Below are 10229 nucleotides of genomic sequence, written 5' to 3'. Positions count from 1 at the left end.
TCTTCGATATTTTGTGTAGAAACGTCTTGTTGAAGGACGGCCAAAGTGTTTAAGATCACTAATTGATCCAATCTCCTTAAATTTTTCAATTAATCTCTTCACAGTTGGTAAAATTAAATCACTATTCCGACCATATTTTCTGTACGAAAATTGTGAATTATAGCTGCCAAAACTTCATTATTTTTAAATATCGCTCACAATGAAAATGCGTTGTTCTTTCGTGTCGCGCTCCATTTTTAATAACCCTAAACTGTCAGCTGTCAAGCTATCTTCTTTTTTCGTTGGCAACACCTTACCACACAAATGGCGCAAAATTGAAATCTCGGGTCAATTTTGGGGCACCCGACAGTTATTCATGTACCTAGGACAAAAAATTTTTATGGACGAGTCTGTTTTTGCTAACAAATTGGTGAAGCCATAAAAATGCAGGTTATAACTGAGGTGCATATTAAACTTTTCCAATAGTCATAATAATTTGGCTTTTCTTGGATAAAATGTTATCTTTGGTTTAGCATTACTACTTTTTATACGTCGTATTAATTTACTGACACAAACACTTTACAGGCACTATAGGCCTACTTCTGGAGCAGTTGAGGACTAATTTGCTATCAGATATTTGGGATTGCGTCTGACTTCGTTGGCAGCGATTTGTATTCTTTGCCACAACTCTTCACACGAGCCAATAGATTCTTTGCAAACTATATCTTTCATTCGAGACTAAATAGAAAAATCAAGAGGATTGAAGTCCGGACTTCTGGATGGCCAAGCAAAAATGCTTACATGGCCAATCCAGCGATTTGGAAAAACTGCGTCTAAATATGCACGCACTGGCCAAGAAAAATGCAGTGGAGCTCCGTCGTACATGAACCACATGTCTCTTCTTAAATAAAGTGGAACTTCTTCAAGCCGTGGAAGCATTTTTAGTTGGCCACCCAGAAGTCCGGACTTCAGTCCTCTTCATTTTTCTATTTGGAAGAATCTATTGATTCGTGTGAAGAGTTGTGGCAAAGAATACAAATCGCTACCAACGAAGTCAAACGCAATCCCAATATGTTGTTTCAAACTCGAAGATCTCTCAGAAAACGTTGTGTAAAGTGTGTAAATGTCAACGGTGGATTCTTCGAACACTGACTTTAAATCGTTATTACGAATTTCATTTGTTTTATTGTTAATTGTTGTAATAACACGAAGAAACACTTGGTTTGTTTCGCTTTTAATTTCTCGTATTATCAAAATATAGTGTTCGTTAAATCGATTTTTCTTGAAAACGGATCGAGATACCGAAATGAAACAAGAATACACAATTAATGAAAAAATGATTGCACTTTCAGGTTTGAATCAAGTTTCATGTTAGACATACAGGGTAAAAAGTTATTAAAAGTTATTCAGAATAATCGCAAAAAAAACGATTTAAAATTTTAACTTTCAACACCCTGTATTTCCGAAACTATCAACTTTCGGATAAGGCATGTTTGCGCCAATGGTCACCATTTCACGTGTAGTATCTTCAGCTTTCGACTTTCCCGTTGTTACTGAATCACCCTGTAGATTTGATAAAATAATAGCTAATAGTCGCTCTCGCTTTCTGTATGTCCTTATGATATGACACCTAAGAAGTGACATTTTTGTCGCGGAAAGATCGTAAGATCGCATTTTATGGTGAGGTCGCCGGAAGAGTTATTTATGAATTTTGTTTTTATACCCCTCTGCTAATGTACCTCTATTTATTATACCTAACCGAAACAAGGTCGTTTAAGTAATGTTCACTGTTCGGGAGTTCTACGGTTGTAACGTATTCCCCTATGTCGCAACCTTCTAACATCTGCGCGTATTAATAATGTCACATAAAACGATGCATAACTTACACCGTATGGATTTCGATAACCTTTGAAAAGGTGAATGCGACGCTCCGCCACTGGTAACCTTTCAGAGCTCACCGGGAAAGGGAATCCACCACACATGGAAGTCAACCTAGCTCTCCGAAGACGCCAGCCTACAGTCTGACAAATTCTTGGCTTTAAGATAGTTGTGACATTTGAGGTACACGTGCGTGAAATAACGGCACGCGCCGCCGGTTTCTTATCGGGTGAAAACTGCATTCTCCGGAGAAAGTGTCACTGTTTTTTCTCGACGAGAGAAATAAGTGTTAAAAGTGAAGTGAGCATGATCTAATGCAGAGTATCGTTTCGAATTGGATGGGACTCTTTTAAAACGAGGTTAGTTCAAACAAGTTTCCCAGTTTAGTTTGTCAAGACGAGCGTAGTTGTTTACCTGCGTAGCATCGCTGTCGGTTTATTTAACATTCAAAAGATTGCAGCGGGTCTATAGAATTGTAATAATTATCGAAAGTGCAAGCAGTCAAACTATGCAGAATAATAAGCAATAAGTATTAATTATCAAACTGCTGACATGCAAAATAATGTTTATTTAAATGCTTACTCTTCTAGTGTTTCTTGAAATATTTAAAAAATTGGGTATTTATGTATATAAATTCATATATGATTCATAAATACAGCGAAATAAAAATTTATTAATAACCATGAAACATTTATATACTTACTACATTTTGTTTACTATGATATTTACATATATTGAAACTATTTATCATATAAAATTAATATTGTTTTTAATAAATTAAATATGTAAGTAAGTAGTCAAGTATGATGTCCACCACCTAGTTACACTAAAGTAGGGCATCTGAAAGATAAATAGTTGATTATTATTATTTTTAATATAGTTTCAAACTGAATTTGAATGTTTATAAAATAATGAAAAATTTAGTAGGTACAGCTGATTTTAATTTCGAAAGAAAAAAATATGGTTCTTTGCTCTCTAAGTGCGCTACTGAACACAGTTAAGTATAATCTTTTTAGTCACTACCAAATTTTGGTTGGTATGTACTTATGTACAGGCTGGTCCATTTTCGATGGGATTTCAGGGTATCTCAGAAACTACTAAAGATATGATAAATCTGACACCACGTTCTCGAGCTCGATTGTCATGGCAAACTCGACTGTCAGATCGGAAATTTGCTATCTTCATTTGTTTCTGAGTTACAGGGCGTTTCTGCTGGTTATGAAAATACATACAAAACTATAATTCTTACTTTTACAAAAATCATATCTGTTGTAAAAATATGACGTTTATTTAAAATATATATTACACATTAGAAAAGACAGAGTTTTCAAATTTTTATTCCACTTCAACTGAAGTTACAATATTAAACGTAAATTAAACAATAGTAAGTACCTACATCAATAAAAACTTTCAAAAATGATAGGTAAATGTTCAAATTGCCGTCCCTCAACTGTCACACATTTCACGCATCTTCTGGCAACGCATCGGGTAGCATTCATTAAATGTATAGGTATTTGAAATATTAATAAAAGGAATTTTAAATATAATGTCTTTTAGAAAACCTCAAAGGAAAAAGTCCAACGGACTCAAATCAGGTAACCTAGCTGGCCATCTGATCGGTCCGTTTGTTCCTATCCACCTATCTCCTAAAATTTCGTTAGTATTATATTATCACACGAGTATATGTTGTGCATTTAAAATAAATGTCATATTTTTACAACAGATATGACTTTTGTAAAAGTAAGAATTATAGTTTTATCTGTATTTTCATAGCCGGTCATATTAAAAAGGAAAAAAAATATAATTTATATATAAAACACCCCGTATCCCCCGTGTTTGTAAAAATAACTATAACACGTGATATATTGCTGAAAAGCGGAAAAAATCTATATTTTTTTAGGCCATGGTCAACTACGATTTCCATTTGAAAAAAATTAACTTTGGGTCATAACTCCGAAATCTTAAAATCTACTAAAAATCTAATACCGGCATTCAATTCTACGTCAAAGAATTACTCTTGAGCAGTTTTCACTTTAACTCTAACTTATTTAACAGCTGAAATATAGACATGTTCAAAAGTGTCACAATAACGAGAAACGCCCTGTAACTCAGAAACAAATGAAGATAGCAAATTTCCGATCTGACAGTCGAGTTTGCCATGAAAATCGAGCTCGAGAACGTGGTGTCAGATTTATCATATCTTTAGTAGTTTCTGAAATACTCTGAATTCCCATCGAAAATGGCCCAGCCTGTACATCTATAATTCTATAAGAAGGCATAGGTACAGTGGCGTCTCTTGATTTACATACCAAGCAGGGCGGAAATATGTAGGTACAAAGTACCTATTGAAAAAAATAAAAATACCTATACAGGGTGTTTCAGGAGGAGATGTACATACTTCAGTATGTTATTCTCTACGTTCAATTTTAAGCAAAAAAATTCCTACTTGATTATTATTATTTTTATTATAGTTTTAAACTGAATTTGAAAGTTTATAAAATAATGTAACATTTACTTAGTACAGCTGATTTTAATTTCGAATCGAAAGAAAAAATATGGTTCTTTGCACTCTCTAAGTGCGCCACTGAACACAGTTATAATCTTTTTAGTCACTACCAAATTTTGGCAGGTGATTCACTATATTTTGACCCCCCTTTAACTTTTTTGTTTTAAGCGTTATAAAAAAATGTAAAATACAAAAGTTGCACAATTCTTTATGATAGTGGAAAAACAATTGAAGTCCAAACAAAATGGCCGCAGATGTTTACTTTGTTAATTTAAATGGAACATCCAATATTTTTACATATTTGGATAAAACGGTCCCTGTCGCAAACTCGTCAAAAGCAACAGCATTGTTTAATTTTTTATATTTATATTTTTTATGTTTGCGACTGAAGTGTAAATCGAAACGCTTAGTTGAATTAATAAATAAAGAAAAGAAGCACAACCTTTAGTAAATAGTGAATCATTCCATAAAACATTTGCATACGTTACTTAGATGTTCTTATTGAATCCATGGACAGCTCGTTAGCGTTAATTTAATGATTACAAAATATCGGACAAGTGTGGGTAGTAAGGAGGGTGAGGGAGGACAGTGATCTGGCACAAAACTGACGAATTGACAAAGCTACAGGCTAAGTACAGGCGCATTGTTACGGTACAAGAACCATAAGTTGTCTCGCATTATCTCTGGTCAGTTTTTGCGGATTTTTTCCCGTAACCGTTGTAAAACGCATTGATAGTATAGTCTTTCCGAAGTCAGTTGAACATGTAAAAAACGCCTGGCAATAAAATTTAATGACTTTCATAGGCGCCCCTAAAGAAGTTTTCTGATGAAGGTAAAAAATTATAATAATTTGTATATAATGTGCAGAAAATTTCTATTATTATGTTCATTTGGCCAACAACATATTTTAATTATTTATGTCCTCAAACAATTTTATTATATTGATGGTAAATTTCGTTTTATTCCGTTTCAAAAGATCTCCAAAATGCCATGTTGTAATAATATTACTTCTCCCTTTCGCAATTGCAATACCAATGATTAATAGAAAGTGCCTATAATAAATTAAAATTACCTGAATCACACCAAATTCCGCATTGCTGCACTGCACTGCTGGGCAATTTATCGACCACTTCTCAACGGCTGAAATTTATTGCCCAGCTGCCCAATGCAACTGTCTTTTTATTTCGTTTGCCCGCGCTCGCATTCTTCAACTGGGCGTACACATTTCTACCACCTCCACGTTTAGTTCGACCAGACCTGTATATGGGTATGGCTAAATAAATATGGGAACAAGTTTTTCAAATATTTCAATGCCAAGTTGCTACATAAGCGACCGAACCTGGTACATACTGCCAACCTCGTTTTTCTTCAATTGATATCGGAAAGTCTATACACATGGTTCACTCTTTCACTTTAAGGCAAGGCAATTCAAAATTTACAATTCCATTAAAGTTTAAAAAACAGTAAGCATCACTTTGACATTAGATCGAGACTGACGTGCTTACTTGGTGCGTGTAGATCCTTTGTACCTTTGCTAATCCATTGTGATAATTGAACTTTTGTCTCAATGCCTAGCCGTAAACCCAGCTTTCGCTTCCCGTTATGATTAGGGTTGCTATACGTCCCGATATATCGGGACTGTCACCGTTATTGGCTACTTTGTCCCGACCTCCCGACAAGACCCATTAAAAGTCCTGATCAATTGCCTAGTCCTAAATAATATCCCGTGGCTTGTGCTTTCAGCAATTTGTTAGAGATCAGTCTTTTTTCAGAGGAATGGAAGTTTAAAGGTTCTGTTGGAGAGAGAACGCTACCTTAGCCAAATATGGCCAAATATGGCAACCATAGTTATGAACCTTTGAATTGAATGAATGTTTCATCATCATTGGAGTGGGCTTGCCGACAAACGTCCACACGATTTTGTTTCTGTTGTTCGGTTATCAACTGGATGTGTGTTCAGTTTTTCAGATAAAATTTCATGGCATAACCCAATTGAGTGGTTACCCTCTTCTGAAATTTCTCTGATAGTCAACCGGCGATTTGTATGCACCAGATCTTTAATTTTCTGAACGTGGGGGTCATCTTTTGAAGTCGAAGACTTTCTGATCGAAGATCATCTTCAATTGACTGATTACCAAATTAAATCATGAAAACCATTGCGTTCCACCCAGAGCATCATCTCCGTAAGCTTGTTTCAAAAGATGAAACGATTCCGTGAAAGTTCCAGTTTCACGCAAAATTTTACGTTGCATCGATGTTTCAGAAAATCGCTCATTTCAAAAATCATCACTAACACTTAAAAACGTTGCACTCAATTAACAATATCACCAAACCTAAATGAGACGATATCAACAATCCAAGAACGTGAGTACAGAGAAGTAATGTTGACAACCGCATATCACTAAAGCGCGCGTAATTAAAAAAGTTCGGTTATTTTCTGAACAGACCTCGTGTGTGAAACATAAAAGTTCTTATGTACATGCGAGATCAGCGACAATAGAAAGTAAATATATTTTGTTTCATTGAACTGCAATACCTATAAATTGTCGGTTCCAAGAACATCTTACAATTAGTATTATTATGTTTATGTGTAGGTACAACATGTGCTACAGTTAAGAAAGCAGAATTACTTTAAGAATTATTTACTAACTCAAATAACTGGAGCAAAATTTGATAGGAAAATTATATTTTATAGAAGTAGACGTAACATACTTCCATTTAAGTAAACTTTTCTCGTTTGGACAATTTTCTTTATGAAGATTATTCTTTTCTTCTAGTAAGACTAGTCCAATGATTGGAGAGTTAGCTAGAATCTAGCACCATTTTAAACAAATAATATAATTAAATATGTACATATAAAATATATATTTATTTTTTAATGTGGATAGTTGATCCTATGTGAGTACCTAGGTGTTCATATCAAAACTAGATAAAAAGTTGCCTCATAAAAATTATCTATTTTTTTTATTGCTACGGTTTCGTGAAGACGTGAATTAGTTTTGTTCACGATACCTGCAGCAATAGAAAATACAGAATGTTTGGAGATAAGATTGTTTGGTTTGTTTTGTCGAAACTGAGTTTCAGAGTAACTTCTAAAGAAGAGAGCGATATGTCTCTCGAAATGTCAAGAGGTGTAAATCGACGACGGGGCAACCAACCCGGAAATCATTCAACCATCGACAATGTTTGTTTGATTTTTTTTTAGTTCGACTGGATATAATGTCACTTTATTATTGTTGTGGACTGTGAAAGGTTAAAATCTTGTTTAATCACTTGATCAATTCGTTTTATATGAGCGTACTGCTTGATCTTTGTGTAAACATCACATCTTTCTTCGAATTTACGACACCAGGTGAAATTCGCTGACCCCTGCGCAGTCAGAAGGGCGCAGCGCTTGGTCGCATGCGTGGCAGCATCGTTGTAAGTACATCTGGAACGATTTTGGCGGCAATCGTGACATTTGTAGAGCCAGGGCGGGAAATACCTATTGGAAAGATCGGCGAAAATTTGGATTGTTACCTAATTAATTTTTGGCAAGAACTGCGCCATGGAGGCTCCTCTTGATAGATTTTTATGAGTATTTGAAACAAGGGTGAATTTTGTGGTTATAATAATATAATTTTTTAGAAAACTGCTATTAAAAACATGATAAAACTGATGTTTTCTGGATAGATACAGTTGTTAATATGTACTTGAATATCTACATATTATATTCAATTTTTTACAACTTGTTACCAACACCAACCCCCGTAACTAACTAGATGTCGATAGTCTATTAACGCTAATAAGCAGATGTTGCATAAGCCTTATTTGATTATTTCCGTTTAAAGCTACAAATCGGTTCCTCCTTGCTTGAATATTAATAGGTACTATTAACCTCTGTTAAAATAATTTTATGGGCATGATGTAACCTGGAAATTAGACAGTTAGGACACGTATCACTTGTTGTTTCTAGAAGTATTTAATCAAGTATTTAGTGGACAATTCGACGATAGTCCACTTCCGCTGGATTCAGGAAAGTTATGTTTTAGGTGCACAAGGAAATCGGTGGTCAGAACGTTGGTATTTATATTGCGGTTTAACGTAATGAAAATTAAAGATGTTTCGAAGTTTCTTTCGCAAAAAAAATTATACGCATTTTATTGTCACTTATAACTGAGTAAACAAATTTAAAAATATCTTGTCCGAGCTTCGAGCTATGCTTACCAAATTAATGTTGTATACGTATACATGTGATCACTGATCAGTTAAGGTTATGGAGCGACTATATCTCGGACACTATGCAGGGTCGGAAAGTCCCCATGGTTCATCGGCCGTTACGTGAGAGCGATAAAGAAAGTCATAGAAATCCGTACGATAGAGAAAGATGGCTATAATGGAGGCGTCTAATAGTCACCGCCCATTTCGCTCTTCCACAAATAAGATCCACTTCTTATTTGTGAAATATGAAAACAGGGGGTCTATTGTAAGTATAATATTTAGGAATTAATAAATAGGTTCGACGTATTAGTAAAATAATCAGACTCTTTAATTATTAGGAAAATTTTTAAAATGAAAAAACAGTTGAATTTTATAGCGTATTAGCTTTCAACAAATATGGACCCCCCCCCAAAAAAAAAGAGCTATTCCTGCAAATTTATCATAAAATTAAAAGGGTTCTGAGTAAATGGCGTGAAATACTTTGTGTTTGGTAAATGTTTTGTTATTACGAGTAATATTAGGTATTATTATAAAAAGAATTTGTAAACGTAACGTAAAATGTGGTCTCGGTCAAATTGGCTGATATTGTGGTACCTAAGTTTTTGGTTTTTTGTCTCCACTGTGTGTTCTAAAATCAATTCTTTCCTACCTGTACTTGTAGCGATCTAAGTCAGTTCTGCTGATGATGGCTGCAAAGTAGTATGACTAAAATATTGCAAGAAAAACAGTAACTTTTATGAAATGTGAATAGAAAAAATTTATCGGATGACTTACATTTTTGACATGTAGTTTTTAGATTGCATTCATACATCTCTCAGTTAAATGCAATAAATATCTCTAAGTATAAATCAGTGAATTGGATAACACGGTAATCAATCTTATGGTTCTAAAAAGATTAATTATTGCGTTATCCATGTCAAAAATGTTAATTAATTAATCAAAGTTGACCTTTTATTTCATTTTTATTTTTTTGTTACGATTCAATAGTAAACGTTCAAAAACAGAGATACCGCTAGAATAATCATCATCTAAAAGAAGTAGATGAAAGACAATTTGTTTGTCTTAATTTTTTTAGCAACCTCAGCGACCTTTTGAAGAATGTGAATTTATGAATTTAACGAAAAACTCAAATGTTGGAAATAGTCTATTTTGACATTAAATTGTATCAAGTTTCAGGTAACTTAAATATATTAAAACATATTACATATATTTTTCGAAACATTGTAAAACACACATTTTTAATTTAAAATTTATATTTTAATTTTTTTATTGTAATTTTTAATTTTTTATTGCAATTTTTATTCTATATTTTGTAATTATGTTCTATGTCTTGTCATTGGTCTATATTTTGTAGTTTGTCCTTATACAATTATTATTTGTTTTTTATTTGTGTTACATATTTTCGACAATTTCCGATACTTTGTGTGAGCAAAGACTTATGAAATAAATATATTATTATTATTATAAACGCTTAGAAATCGTCGTATAGGAAAATGTTGTTATTGTTTATTTTAACAAGAAATATCGCTTCATATAGTTTGTCGCAATATCCTTGTTACACCCTGTATTGTATGTCATGGTAGCATTTTTTTAGTGCATATGAATTAATCATGTTGTCGGTTTAGGCTTTTGACGTTTCACTCTTCACTTCTTTACTTCTTCAAAA

General features: G+C 33.6%; 1 protein-coding gene across 1 annotated transcript in view; it reads left to right on the top strand.

Moving 5' to 3' along the window:
* Positions 1-2019: 2019 nt before the first annotated feature.
* The window catches only part of LOC108912535 (myosin-IB), a 64298-nt gene continuing 56088 nt past the window's right edge, over positions 2020-10229 (top strand). Inside the window, exon 1 of the mRNA XM_018717782.2 lies at positions 2020-2216. The gene's annotated coding sequence lies outside the window, so the exon portion shown is untranslated. The remainder of the gene's footprint in view (positions 2217-10229) is intronic.

Source organism: Anoplophora glabripennis, unplaced genomic scaffold (genome assembly GCF_000390285.2).
Source record: "Anoplophora glabripennis isolate ALB-LARVAE unplaced genomic scaffold, Agla_2.0 scaffold636, whole genome shotgun sequence".
Taxonomy (NCBI): domain Eukaryota; kingdom Metazoa; phylum Arthropoda; class Insecta; order Coleoptera; family Cerambycidae; genus Anoplophora; species Anoplophora glabripennis.
This window is presented reverse-complemented; position numbering and strand designations above follow the sequence as displayed.